General features: G+C 41.6%; 1 protein-coding gene across 3 annotated transcripts in view; it reads right to left on the bottom strand.

The window, feature by feature from the left end:
* The window catches only part of KDM4B (lysine demethylase 4B), a 95,280-nt gene that overhangs the window by 60,812 nt on the left and 19,641 nt on the right, over positions 1-14,827 (bottom strand). The gene's annotated exons all lie outside the window — the stretch shown is intronic.

Raw genomic sequence — 14,827 nt, 5'->3', positions numbered from 1 at the left:
ACCACTGCACTCCTGCTTAGCCCACTTCAAGAAGTTAAGAGCAAGAAATACCTGTTTTCTTACATTTCTTCTATGTGTTTTAAGGCAACAAAAACATTAGAAGCAACTTGGGAAAAAACTGCAAGAACGTTTCTAACAGTTGCAAAAACAGAGCCATGTGTGTGATGTCTATTTTAAAAAAATAAATAAACCAGGAGTTTCAAATGGTTGGTTTTCTCCACCAAAAGTTGTTGGTTACCTTGCTCCTTTCAAGTTACACTACCTGAAGTTACACTATTCTGAGGTATTAGATGATTCTGATACCTCAGGATTCACAGAGGCAAAAATCAGGTGATGAAGATTTTATGTGTTCAGGTTATAACAAGGTAACTAAATACCATGATACACTGAAATATCTTTAACATCATGACACACATAATAATGCCAATGGAATTTTGTACATTATTCTTTAGACACTGCATCAAATCAAACGCAGCTCTCATGCCATTTTTATTGGTAACAGAGAATCTTAAAAATTTACATTTGTGAGAAGGACATTTATTGCCAGCTACAACTTTGGTTCAATGTGAAGCATAAAAAATGCATTATTTTTGTTATTTCCAATAAAGCTGTCAAAGCCATCATGTCTCATTATAACAACCTGGAAACAGGATATTGGAAGGAGGCAAGAGCCCAATCTCAACAGCAGGTAAAGAGTGTTTCTTTACTTCTGATAAGATCTCTCCAAAATTCACCTGATCTGAGAGGACTTTCAGCCAGTCCCCTTGCTCAACTTCTCAGTTTTGAAGTTTTAAATATATCTAGAATGTAAGGAGAAGCAGATAAGTCATATTTCATATGGCTTCTGGACAAAAGCAAAATGTGCCTCTTTGGCAGGTTAGAAAAGATAAAGGACTGAAATCATACGTAGGATGCTTCAAGATTTAGACATTAAGCCGATTTAAACTGATGGCTTAAATAAAAAAAAATCTAAGGGAAAACACTATGTAGCACCTAATCTTGTAAAATAATAAATATAGCAGTGGGCTGCCAACATCCACTGACCAAAATTTGACAGTGCCTTAAATTGCATAATTATCAACCAATTCAATTTCATTTGTCTGGGACAAACCTCGTAGCTTTCGTTTTACAAAGCCCATTCATCACTTACATAAATGTGATAAAAACTAATCCTGATCCAAAGCTCCTTTGTGGGATTAATGTCCCTTAAAACAGGAAAATGAGACATTCCATTCCTTCTGGGAAAAATGCTGAAGGATTGGGAAAGAACTAATTTATGGCTAGAAGGCTGCTGCTGATTAATGTAATATCCCCAGTCTACAATGCAACCTTCACTTAATTAGTGCCTGTAATTGGGAGTTGTAAAGATAAGATTAATTGAATCTTGAGGATGTTAAAAGTTTAATACATTGGAACATGGTTATTGTGTTATCTGAAACTGCAGACTGCAAAAAGCCAAGCTGAGCTTTAAAGCAGGGTCCATGGAGAGACATAGAAAAAGGACTTGCTTGGAGAGAAACCAGCAAAAGAGGAGGAATTTCCAGATTATAAAAAAGAACTATATGTAATAATATCCAGATCAGAATACCTTGCCACAGAACAGCCTCTTGCCAAGAACTGGCTCCAATTTCAGAAATTAACTTTTTTTGTCTGGGCCTATCCACCCTTGTACCTTTATGTCAGGAATTCACCAAATTAACTGCAGAAGAGAATTCAAAGTAGGTCAAACTCTCCTTTAAGTTACACTCACAAATCTGACTGATTTACACAAAGATGGGCAATAAAGAAAGAATTTGGGCTGCTATTTAAACCAGTGAGAGAAGCAGAAAGCTGCTCTAAGTGTTGCACAGACTGAGCCAGCCAGCTCCATCTAGACAGAAAATGATTGATTACAAGGGAGAGTAACAATGGAGGCAACATGGAAAGATTAGAAACTGCAGCAATCAAAAGGAGAACTGTTATTGAGCATATAAACACCCAGGAAGGGCTGGATTTTGTGTACAACCTTATGGTACCACCCTCCTGCTTTCACTATGAAAAATGGCCAGGCATTTGCTAGGGACAAAAATCCTTGACAGAAAGAACTGATAGAAATACTGTCACTCAGTATGATTTGGTCCCATCCCTCTTGCACCCACAGGCTCAGATGAACAGCAAAACATCTTGAACTCCAGAGACAACAGCAAAATATCTTTCATTCCACAGATACCTGACAAGATTATGCATACTAAAGCATATCCATTCATTTCCTTTTCTGTATGCATGACTTGGAATACTTTCACATGATTTTTTCCCACCAAATAGTATGGTTAGTTTCATTTAGTACACCAGGACCAAGGATAAATGTGACCTGCTAAAAGTAGGTTTCCTCTAGAAAAATAAAAAAAAACAACCTACCCTACCTTCTTGAAAATAAAATGTCAAAAGGCACGTAAAGCTGCTTCCCTTCTCTGCCCCATTCAGATCACAGCACAAATGCATCCCACAGAGACAAGGAGAGAGAAGAAAAAAACCTCAGAACGAATAAAATCTCACTTTTAAATCAATTGACCAAAATAGACTGTGGTAACCAGGCAAGACCTTGAACTGGGCTGTGTTAAGACTGAGAACTGCCCGATGTTTCACCCCTGGTGATGGAAGCTGAGTCTTGACACCTCCCTGCCTGGGGAGGACTGAATTTGGTGAAGCAGGACTCACTTTGCTTCAGACACTTCCTTTTAACCACAGCAAAGAGGGAGCAAGGATCTTCTGTTGCCCCAAACAACCTGAACTCAAGAGAAGTGGTAGTGGCACCATAAATATTTGAACAGCCCATCTTTTTATAGATGCTTGTGCTTCAGAGAAAACAAGAGCCAACAGAAAGCACAGCAGTGCCAAAAATGCTGACCTTGAGCCACTGCTTCAAGTGCAGAATCTGTCCTTTCTGGTTCAAACTGGTTGCCCAATAAAAGCAAAGTCTACATAAATAGTGCTCAACCAGCAAGTGTTTGAAGATAGATCAAACTTCCAAGAAACTGAGCTGGCAAACAAACCAAGAGACTGATGTTCTAGGCACGTACTTCCACGGATCAGCCTTGCAGGAGTTGCCCAAGACAAAGGGCCAAACTAAACCTGAAAACCTGCCACTCAGCAACTTGTGGGATTACAGCAAGAATAATGGCTTGTGCTTTGCCAGGGAACGTAAGATTTACAGAATAGGGAGAAAAAAATATAAATCTCCAGATAAAAATAAAACCCAAAGTTACAGCCATGTGACTCAAAGGTCATCTTACCCCAGAGTCAACAATCTGAAAGTAATAAACTGATCCTTTCCAATTACCTTGTCCTACTCTTCGTACCAAAACATGAGCAGGTTTCTGAAATGGATTAAGTACCACTTCTACTCAGCCAGAACTCACTGTTCTACCTGAAAGATTTTCAGCTTCCCAGCTTGTTCCACAAAACCCAATTCCAGCATTTCTGATCTCTACTTCCGTGTCATTTTCCAAGTTCTGGAGTATCCTTCAAAACTAAGTCTGACTGTAACTACACCAGGGGCACAAGCTCAGAAGGTACTTGCCCCAAAGCTACAAACATGTTAAATAATCATTTCCCTACAGTGCTTTTTTTGCTTTTGTTAACGTAAGTTTAACTGGACAATCCTCTTTTTCTCCTTAACACAAAGAAAGATCCTTCCTACTTGCCATAAAGGATGTCATTAATAGTGTAATTTTCTTGGTGTTTTGTTTATTCCCCTGGAAGGGCTTGATGGATGTGGATAATTATCAGACTATAAAAGCCAGCAAATGTGCTATTTTCTATCGCTCTAAATCATCAAACAAATAAAGTGTGAAACAGCATTTTTGAATACAATTTTCCCCTCTAATGGCTTAGAATTATTATCAGGAACAATGGAAATAAATAAGCAAACGTCTTGTGAGTTACGAACTAAATGAGTGTGTCAGTAAAAAAAGAGCAGACAGGCCATCCTGGGATCCAAGGACCAGTTTAGAAGGCAGTAAGAGATGACATAAGAGGGAACTCACTATGACAGTGACAGTTCCCAGCACCAGGGACCCTTCCAGCTCTTCAGAGACTTTGCAGTCTGGCTCAGATTGTCCTCACTGCTGCTTCTTCCAAGGGTGTGCAATTCAGTTCTGTCTTCTTGGCCACTGAAAGCTATTAAAAACTTGATCCCTAACCAAGGCAATCCTCCCCTGGTATCTCTCCATTTAAGAGCTGTTCTCACCTGAAGCTCTCAGTAGCTTTGGCAGAGGACCAGACCATCCTCTCCCTTACTTCAACCTCCTCCCAAAGCTTCCAAGGTCTTTTCTTGCTACAATTCTCACACATACACAGTTTTTGACAGTTCCAATACCTTGCATCCCCACCTTGTTACACATCAGCCTCTCCTTGCACCAAGACAGAGCAATTAAGCAGTGATTACATCACTAAATCTCCTGCACCCACCTTCTACCAGAGCTTGGGGACCATGGGCAGGGGGAGTTTCAACCACAAGGCTTTGGAAATGTCACTTCAGCCCGATTCATGTGAGAAGGTAAGAAAGTTAATTTCACAGTGTCTGCACAAGGTCTGGCCAAACAGGCCCCACACAGTTTAACATGCTATAATTACTGAAATAAGGAACAGAGACAAAAAGAGAACAGCACATTTTAAATGCCTAAGATCATGTGGCAAGCTGGGGGTTAGTTATCTGTCTTCAAAGCAGATTTAGTTGTGCCAAGAATATTGACCCTTTGAAGATTCAAATGCCAACCTACTCTCAGTCCTGACAGGCAGAATAAAAAGCTATTATTTCACTCTCTGTAAGACAAAGTGTGTCCATAAATGCATAATCTGAACCCTGACCTTCCACATCTTTAGCCCCAGTGACAGAAGCAATGCCTCCAAAGAAAATCCCTGAGTCTCTCCAGAATATTTATCATTAAGAACTGTCACTACATACAGGGTAGTCCTTCATTTGCAAGGTTCATACCCTGCTTTGGAGGCCTATTTTTTTCTACCAGGTAAAGTATTTATAATAGTACATCTCCGACTGTCAAAGTAAAGCTCACAGGAAAAAAAAAAAGGCATTTTTTCCACATTATTTTAAAGCTGTTTTGCAGCCTGTATGAAGAAAAGGGCATCTCAACCAGAAGCATGGATTGCTCCTTTGTCAACAGCACCCTCCCTTTCCTGGTCACCCCTTTTCCTCATACCTTTAGTCTCCTCCATGTTTAACCTCCCTTCATCCCTCTCTCCCTCCCAGCTTGTTACAAGGCAGAAATTAACTCGCCTTCTTCTCCTCATTGATACCTGAGGCTGCCCCACCATGAATTTACTCCAAGTATCCAGTTTCTCTCCTCAGGATCACTGCTTGGAGAGGAAAATCTCCAGCTTCCCTCCTCTGTCCCCTTCTGTTGTGGCTCCTCCACATGAAGAAGGCAAACAAATGCTCTGGAGATAAGATTGCACACAGATCAGAGAGCTCCTTGTTCCACGGGAAGAACCTTTATCGAGTACCTGCAGTTTTTATCTTTAATGGATCATTTTACAGGACAATGGATGATGGAATTCAGTATCTTTAACCAGCAGTGTCAATGATTTCAAATAATGACATTTTTATTGAAATACACATAGGGAGGAAGATAAACACAGAGGCTGGAGAGTATCTGCTCAAAAAGCCATAATAAGGAGTAAACAGGTAATGACAGAACAAGATTACAACCACACAAACACTCCAAATCAGCCTGTCTTCTAAAGCTCAGAGAAAAATGAGCTCTGCATTCAGCTGCTCAAATACAATCCTCTGGGAACCAGCACAGGAAGCAAATCAGGACAAAACCTGCTCAGAAAGGGCCTGGGTAACAGTAAGCATTCTCAGCACTTACACCACAGAGCCATTTCACTCAATAAAAATCTCTTTTCCATGCACATAGTTGCCTAATTATCCAACCCATTTCCATGCACAATATGGAGAAATGGCAGGCAATTTTGCTGCTAACAAAACAGTAAGCAAGATGAGAAACTTCCTCTTTCACTTGAGATCTGTGCAACTGCAAACTCTGCATTCGTTTTCAAGTAACCATGGGCAGAATATCTCAGGTCTCTGGAGTTGGGACAGAATCCTTAAGGACTGACTGTTGGAAGAGAAGTCACACCTAACTGGTGCTAATTACATACTGCTCTTTAACCTTTAAATTTGCCAGGAGTTAGAAGTAGTATTGAAGAGGCATTAGTTTCAAGAAGTGACATCAGAGAGCAGCTTTTTAAACTTCTGATTTTAAAGCAATATGAATTTTCAAGAGGTACAACTGAACTCATAGATACAAGATGCTAGTGGGTTAAAACTGGAAGAGGGAGATTGAGGTGAGACATGAGGAGGGAATTCTGGAGTGTGAGGGCGGTGAGAGCCTGGCCCAGGTTGCCCAGGGAAGCTGTGGCTGCCCCATCCCTGGCAGTGTTGAAGGGCAGGTTGGATGGGGCTTGGAGCAGCCTGGGCTGGTGGGAGGTGTCCCTGCCCATGCAGGGGGGATGGATCTAGATGATCTTCAAGGTCCCTTCCAACCGAAACCACTCCATGATTTTATGATTTGCATAAAACATCTGAACGATCAGCTACTTCCACATTGCTTCCCTAACCCAAAACTCCATGAATACCAAAAGGAGATTCTTCCAGAATTCAAATGCAATTTTTAAATACTATTTTAAAGCAGAGAGTTTAATATGAACAACCATCTGCTCTTGGAAAGGCGATCAATGTACCAGTCCAGTAAGCTTCACACAGCAACAAATGCCAGACAAGAAGCACAAAATTACAAACCTCACTGGAGTGCCCCTCCTTCCACACCTACACAATCAACCCCTAGTCTGCTTCTGCATGCAGTGAATGAGCAGGATGAAGGGGTATTTTACTAAGAAAAGGTGTTTTGGGAAAAACATTATTAAATCATCTATTCATTTCATTTGGCCAAGAAGATAATTAGTATACAATTCAACTGAGATGAATGACTACAATATTCATCCCCTTGCCATTCTCTGCTATTTGTTCTGAAGAACCTGTTCACATCAGATTTATTTCCCAAAACTGGCAATCAGATTATTAATTACTGGTTGGTTTTTGTAGTGGATACTATACAAACACAAAGAAAGGCAAAGATTATGCCTCAAAGACCTTACATTCTAAAAATCCCTCAATGCAAAAGAAGAAACATGGAGAAAAAAGGAAACCAGGGGAGATCACAGATGTTCCCTTCTTGTACCAACTGGCCTGTGAGAGCTGCCTCCTTTACTAGGCACAGGCCCACGTGCTTCTGCTCTTGGAAAAAAAAAAACATGGATTATTGCCCACAGCAGAACAGAAGAAATCTGCTCCCTAGTAATTAAAAGGTATCTTTGGATTAGGAAACCTCTTGTGCTAGAGGTGCAATGTCTCTACACACACTCTTCTTTTCTGAGGGGAAAAAAAAGTACAAAAGTTTCGTGCCCCTTATGCATCAATCTACTTCATTTGGACCCACAACTACTGCTTTGAAGCTAGTGCCTGTGTTCTTGTCAGCATCAAAGCTGGAAGTGTTAGAGCTGAGATTTGATCAAGATCAGTGACACAGGCTGTAAAGTTTCCTTTGTTTCTTCTACTTGATCAGCTTTGTCATGTTGATGGGCCACTTAGAAATGAAGTGGAGAGAAACCCCGGCATATAAACTACTTAGAACGTTAACTAGTTAACAGTTGCACAGCACTGGAAGGACAGTGTGCTGTTTAAGTACTGTCATCACTGCAGGCTTCTGTTATTTTAAACTACACTTGTGCTGCACTTGGCATCACCCAACCTCAATTTTCTCTGCTGAGTAAAGAAAAAAAAAAAAAATCCCTGCTGATTTCTGCCAGTGTGTTAACAAAATGTGAATAAAGACAAAGCTCTGCAGTATCACCGTTGGTTCCTTCTGGTCTTTCCAACCCTGGCTTTCAGCACCATGCCAAGGCAGAATTTGCAAGCTCATTCTCCCACAGGGCCCAAGTTAGATCAGGCTGAAAGAGTTACATGAAGCATGGAAGCACATCTCCCTCCCATCTTGTCACCATGGCAAGGTACACTGTTCAAAAGCCTCAGTTATTAAAACCAATCTGTGATCCTGTCAGACTTCCATAGATCTTCATTTCAAATCAGGCTTGAGCTTTAAGCAGGCACTTTCAAAACATAAGAGTGAGTTGCAGCAAGAACCTTCCTGGATCAAAGATGTGCTTCCCTCAGTCCAGACTGGGACTGCTGAGCTGTGATGAGTTATTAGTGCTGGAGGAAACAGCAGAGCAGGCATTAAACACTGTCTGTGGAGCAGGAGGCCCCTTGAAGACACTGCTGGAAAAACAGGGATGAGCCTGACACATCAGCATCACCACCTCTCCAGGTCATGATGGAAGGATGTGAAGATGACCCACAGATCAGAAGGCTCTCCACTTTGCTAGGCTAGGTACAAGTACTCACAGGTGAGCTCCAGCCTCCAAGAGTTTATCATCTCAAGAAACAGACACAGATGGACATAAAACAGACTGAAAACTAAAATGGCAGCAAAGTAGATATTAGTACCATGCCTTTTGCAGTGGATTTAGACAAGAGTAAGAAACAGAAAAGGACTTTAGAGGGGGAAGTACACCTACAGAACAGACCTGAGTGAAAAGAGGGGGACTGAATGGCTGCAAGCAGCCAGCTTGCTGGCTGAGGTCCTGTCATCCATTCCACATCCAAAGCAACAGTTCCTCCCCAGACAAGATCCATAGTTGATCCCATCAGTCCATGAGTCTGGCTTGACCTTCGTGGCATTTTCTCTCAAACTTAGATGAGGGTGAGTCAAGAAAGACAACAGAGGTGTCCTACCTCCCCAGAATGCTGTGCCTCCTCTGCATGGGAAAAGTTATCTTTTAATAACCTGTCTACAACAGCATAATAAAACACAACAAAAATCTAACTCTATTAAAAAGAAAAATCTCCACTATTCCAATTGCAGGCACCTGACTGGGAAGATAATCCACATAACACAAGTTAGAGCTCATAACTCTTCATATAGTTTGGTTTGATGACTTAACCACATTAAAAACACTCAAGTTGCCCAAGATTCAGATGCTGAATCCTTGGCTGTTTAAAGCAGCCCATCAGCTGTTCCCTTCCTAATAAGATTTACACCATTCTTCACCCACAGCACCACCTCCAGGACAAAGAGAGCTGAGAAAGGCTTGTTTGGATATTAGTAGTTTAGTGTGGTTGGTATTGATTAACTAATGACTGCGGTATATGAAGCTTGAAGGGCTGTATTAATAACTCACTGCTGCACTGCTCTCATTTATCAGTGAATTACAGGGGGATGCAACTCTGCATCTCAATACATCACTCCTTCCATGAATCTCTGAGCAAATCAACATGCACACAGATTCTCAATGCAGAAAGCCTGTTTCAAAGCAGCCTTCCCCTAACAGTTCTGGAGGAGGTAGGAGAGTGAAAAGCTGTTCTGTCTGGCCATACTTTACCTCCCTTCCCTCTTATTTCTTTTAATGAATATCACTGTTCCTCCCTCTATCCCTTTTATCAACAGAAAAGGGTCTTGCTTTGCCAAATCTGCCCGAGAGCAAATGGTGTTGCAGTTAATCTATAAATCAACCATCACCATAAATTCTACTCTTTCTCCATCCAAAACTGCAGAGCTGTAAAACAGATTACATTGGATGGCAGAGGCAGGAAGGAAATCTGTGAGCTGCAAGGAGCCCATCACAGCCAAATGGCTCCCCCACTGCATCTCCTTTCTTCCCCACTCTACCTCAATCAGCCTATAAATCTCTGTTGTCAGGAGTGAAACACACAAACCACAAACATAAGCACACATTTTAGAGCAAGGCAACCCCACACACCTCACATGGAAGGCTGATGCAGACCTTGGGGATCAAGGAAGGAAAGGCTGAGAATATTCTCATGAATTCCCTAATGCCAAGAAATAGGAAAAGTAAAACTCGGGTTAGGGGGGGTTGGAATTCTCTGTATGGAGCAAAACAAAAAGTCATAGTGCAACAAATTCAGAGTCCTCAGTCCCCCCAAGGGCAAAATGCATCTGTGACTCCAGTTAATCCAGCTTTAAGAAACTCACAGGATCTCCAGGGTGCAAGGGTTACTGAGATCCCAATAATCAAGACTTATAATCACACCTGATCAATTCAGCAATTCAACTGCCTTGTGCAATGGACCCCTGAGAGGATGGAACAGTTAGAAGGCAATAAATGATGCAAGGGACAAGTGCCCTTCCCCCCTGCTGCCACACAGCTCTACCAAACTCTAAACCCAGCTGCTTTAAATGAGATTACACCAAGCTCACAACAAACTGCAACATATGTGAGTGTGTTAAAAGCAGAGGGATGGTGCAGAATACCTGGGGACATGGGGATAAGGACCCAGCACTAAGAATGATGGAGAAGAGAAGAAGTGTTAAGCTCCATGGCTGTATTAGGTTATTTCTTTCCCCAAGATTGATAGTTTTCCAGGGATTAGTGTTTTCTATCCTGGGAGGAGCACAGGACAGCAGTTATGACTAAGACAGCTGCAATGCTCCCTAAGACAAGAATGAAAAATAAAATCAGCACTGAGATCCTCAGCACTTCATATCTGCAGCTGCTTCAGTATGTGCTTTTAGCCAAGAATAAGGACGGCTCCTTTTACAACCCTCCCCCAGGGGAACAATCATGTCTCACTTTAAATCTTGCCATCATATCACAGTTAGAAAATGTAAGGTTTCCTTATTGATGGTAGCATCAATTACAGACAATGCAAATTCATTTAGTTGTTACAAGCAAGTCCTCCCATGGACTTGTTTTCCTTGATTCCGAGAGATGGACTTAGCCTAGACTGGGAACCCTGCGGGACACCTGGAGGGAAGAAATCAGAACTTCTAAAATACTTCAACTAACAATATTTTCAAGTAACCATCTGTACTTTCAAAAAAGCAGTCTTAAGGCTTTTACAAGACAGAATTCCAGAAGTGTTTCTGAAAATGTAATTGTAGCTGTGGCCAGTGCTTGCAACTAATGATATTATTTTAAAGTTCCTTTGGTAATTTGTCCTTAATTCCACATAAAGTGCTGTTCTGGCATAAAGTGTACTTTGTGATATCAAAGTCAAACAGATTAGGCATGATCCACTTTCAGCAAGGGACTGTTTTGGAGAGGAGACCATACAACTTGAAAGCTAAAGCTGGCTACCTCTTTTAATTAAAGGGGTTTAAACATCCATCATGATAAGGGAAGAGGGACATTCTATAAAAATCAATTACCATCCTCAGTGTCACTCTGGTTTAACACCTGCAGTTCTGAGAGACAGAGCACAGTTTAACATCCCATTAGTACTTACAGAAGGTGTATTAAACATGGTTGCTATACAGCAAGCTAAGTCTCAAAGTATCTGAGAAAATAACCTTATTACTCAGCCAGGTGTTACAGTGTTGACAAAACAAGATAGAGACATTACACCTCCAAAGTGCATCCATCAACTTCACATTACTGAGATTTAAAGGTTCCTCCAGCACTTCCCTACCATGGGGAGCTCTCCAGGTGGGTACTGCACATTTTGTAGAGACAAAACCAAGGGATGGTGGAGCACCAGAATGTTTAAAAATACACTTCTGAAATTGCAAGAGCTTAAGAGGAACACGTTCCTCAATAAAATGCCATAATAACCATGAAGCATGAGGCTTGGCATTCAGCTTTGTTGCTTCTGTCATTATAAAATCAGTCTTCTGTTAGCCTCATTTGACAATATGCTTTATTTTAGATCTCAGCATATGAATGTATAAAGTAATTATACATAATATGTATAATTGATACAGTAAAAACTCCTACCACAAGAGATTTAATGTAAGGCTGCAAAATGAAATACATTTAAACTTTTGAAAAAACTGGAGACAGACCATTAAAAGGTTGTAATTAAACTACTAATGGGAGAGAGAGGTTTTATTGTAACTTGAGAAACAAGCAAGCAACTCAATCTGGCAGCTCCTGCCTGGGCAGCTGAACACAAAGCTACACAACAGCTCCAAATTCCCAGGGTATGTGATGGGAAGTGCCCACGCTTCCCATACTACCCCTCCAGTCTGTCAGACTGATTTTCCAGTTAAAAAACACCAACAGTGTGACCACAATGTAGACCAGATGCAAGCACCTGAGACACAGAACATTAGAAAAAGTGATGGGCTTGAACAGGAGGGTAACCTGACAGGGGGCTGTGGATCTGGCTGAAGACACACAACAGTGCTCATTCCTGGTACAACCAGACAGAATTTGAGGAGTAAATGCATTGCCATCTACAGGCACAGATAAATCATGTAATGAATGTGGAAGCAGGAAAAAGCTGTCTTCCATTAGCCCCTCTCCTCTCCCTCATTGCTGGATGACCCTTTATTGCTCAGGTACTTCACTCAGTGCTGAACACTTTCTTAACCTGCATCCCCAGTGACCCAGCTCTGAGCAGGCAACTCCTGTTGCTGCAGCCTGTTCTGCTCTGCTTAAGGAAAAGAGGCAGCACAGGAAAGTGCTGGCAGCTGGACTTCTCTGCAGTGAAGAGACACATTAATCAAGAAGCTGTATGACCAGGCAGATGCTCATTAGGTTGTACAAAGAAGCCATCTCCAATGGTTGAACCACAGACAGTTATTTTAACTCTAACCCTAACAGTCCCTAAAGCACCTGTTTCTTAAGAGGGATAACCCAAAATTTCAAAGACAAATGAAAGACCCATACAAAATAATACTTGAGTAACCATCCCCCCTGACCCACAAGACAGATTCCTGTCTCAGCTTATCCTTGTCCAGTGAGGTGGTTTTTCTCATGGTCTGCACATACCCAGACCTCCCCGAGAAGATATTTCACCTCTTCCAAAAAAAAAACACCACAAAAAACAGACAGAGATTTCTTGTCACTTGAAGGAGGTCTGGGAGGCAACCTCAATCAGCTTAATTCCCCTCTCACCATAAGGAAAGAGAGCTGGTGGTTTCTCACTGCTCCAACACACAACCCTGCAAAGCAGGGCTTTGCTTGCACAGCCTGGATTGAAGTAGCTTAAGATAATTTATCAGAGACATGAAGAGGCAGGGTTTTTCACAGAGAATTTTGAAGCAGAATACTACCAATATACACAGTCCTTGGTTCACTACATAAATACCTCTGACAGCCAAACAAGAACTCAGCCTCTTATTTTAGAGCTCAACCCCAAACTGGTAGACTTCGTAACTCTCCACACTCCTGCTGTTCCCTCAGGTGCTTCTATGATGATCAGAGTCAGAGTCTATAAAAAGGATGAAGGAAGCTGGGAAATTTCCATAGAGGTGATGCCAGAAAAACACAACTAACATTTTAGCCATCTTTGGGTAAAGCCAGGCTGCACCACTGGAACTTCCTCAGTGAAGTCCAAGAGCTCCCCCAGCTGAGCTCTGGGATGACTGCAATCACAACCAGAAGATGCTCGGGTGCCTGGAAAGTTCCAGGTCTGCTCAAAGGGATATTCAGATTCACTCCTCAGAAGCTGGTTCACAGAAAAGCCTAAGAACTCATTAACAGAAGCTGTCAGGGTGAAGAGCAAGGAAGAAGTGACTCAGGCAAGTGGCATACTCTTGCCTTATGCTTAAGGGAACAGCAGGGAGGGCTGCCAAACCAGCAGTGGCATCTTGTCACAATACATTTATTTTTGTCTTACCCACTGCCATCTATATAAGAAACCTCAGTTCAATGGGAAAACGTTTTGCCCAAAACATGCTCTGTGCTTAAAATCCTCATTTCCCCCTAACTGTGCAAGGTTTATAGAACTAGTTACTAGAAAAAAACAACAAACAAACTATACAGAATGGCTGGATACAAATCCTCCCCTTCATTTTAAGTGGGGTAAAAGTTTATCAATATCAACAAATAACCCAACCAGGTGCAGAGCATGTTCCTGCTTTGATTTTTAACCAGCAACACCTGAGCTCCTTTACAAGATTTTATTATTTCTCTGCTCCAATTATCAGCAGTAGTGACTGAACTCTGCAACAACTGAAGCCCCTCTTAGGGGACTACCAGGTGTCCCCAGCACCTCCCCAAATCCTCAGAAGACAGAAATAAAAGCTACAAAGAACTTGCAAGATCTGATATTTGACAGATACCATTTTCCATCTACAATTTCCATTTCTTTCTGATTCTTAACCTCTTCACACAAAAATGTTTTGTGTTTTACTGCTGGGAGGTTTGTTTTGGTGGTTTATCTACTATGCAATTCCTTATGTTTGATGTTGTATTTGGGGGAAACACTGTAGTAAAGATAAGGCAACAGCTTCAATGCAATGAGTTTATCATCCTTATGGTTTACTCAGTATGTGGACGTTGACATATCATACCAACAATACTCCAAAAAAACTGAAAACTCACAAACCCCCCCCACCAACCACAACAAAAAAAACTACTAATACTTAGTGTATTATTCATTTAGCAGCTGTTCTCTACCTTTTGCTCACAATATGAGTGTTTCATGGAATCCTGGAATAGTTCAGGTTGGAAGGGAACTTAAAGATCATCTAGATCCAACCCCCCTGCATGGGCAGGGACACCTCCCAGCAGCCCAGGTTGCTCCAAGCCCCATCCAACCTGCCCTTCAACACTGCCAGGGATGGGGCAGCCACAGCTTCCCTGGGCAACCTGGGCCAGGCTCTCACCACCCTCACACTCCAGAATTTCCTCCTAATGTCTAAACACTAAAGAATTGGTTCAATTTTGTGAATAGTTTGTGGAACAGCCACTATTTTCATGCTGTAAGCAGCTCCTTTTTTTAAAGGCAATCTGTTCTTCT

Source organism: Apus apus, chromosome 24 (assembly GCF_020740795.1).
Source record: "Apus apus isolate bApuApu2 chromosome 24, bApuApu2.pri.cur, whole genome shotgun sequence".
In the NCBI taxonomy this organism is placed as follows: Eukaryota; Metazoa; Chordata; class Aves; order Apodiformes; family Apodidae; genus Apus; species Apus apus.
This window is presented reverse-complemented; position numbering and strand designations above follow the sequence as displayed.